Source organism: Ceratina calcarata, unplaced genomic scaffold (genome assembly GCF_001652005.2).
Source record: "Ceratina calcarata isolate Rehan_Ccalc_2016 unplaced genomic scaffold, ASM165200v1 scaffold619, whole genome shotgun sequence".
Classification (NCBI taxonomy): Eukaryota; Metazoa; Arthropoda; class Insecta; order Hymenoptera; family Apidae; genus Ceratina; species Ceratina calcarata.
Genome location: NW_017177437.1, coordinates 20,076 through 20,814, shown reverse-complemented (window position 1 = coordinate 20,814; position 739 = coordinate 20,076).

The following is a 739-nucleotide window of genomic DNA, read 5'->3' as shown; positions in this document are numbered from 1 at the left end:
TAGAAATTATGCATTCAAAATTCCTTATAACCGAGAAAAATAGGTCGAACAATTTTATAAACTTAGTTCCTCTAATTATTATTTTTTATAAACTTTTGATCTTACGGTTTATACGACTTTAATAAAAGAAATCATAGATCGTTTCGTTGATTAGTTTTTGATGGTCAGACACGTATTCAACGTCAGGAAGCTTGAGATTGTTGTTCAACGATTATTTAATTCGTACCTTTCTCTCTGAAAAAGAAGTAGAACAGGGAAACGACTAACGTTAGGAAATCGATGAGTTCGTTGAATCGTTAAAACAGAAACGTAAGAATCGTTTCTGTGGGTGAGGCGGCAGTTTAAAGAGGAACTTCGGAAATTGTTTATTACACGGTTTCACGGAATGTGAGCGAAGGAAAGGGGTGGAAAGACTTTCTAAGGCGAGTTTTATCAACGGCGGCGAGAGTCTGACCTTATTTCAGACGGAGGTCAACTCGTGCTAAAGAACTGGACGAGGCAGATGTTAGATGAGAGATAAACCTGTACAATGCCACATAAAATCTTTCTGAATAATAATCATAATCGCCTGTCACCTCTCGAGCTTTCGTTCCGGGACTCACTCCTCGTTAAACGAATATTACAATTAAACTGTTTCAAGCTTGTAATTAGTAGACTGCAAATTTTACGCATTTATAGGAAAAAATAAAAAACTTATTTGGGGGAACAGAAAATGGGAAGAATTAAATACATTTTATGC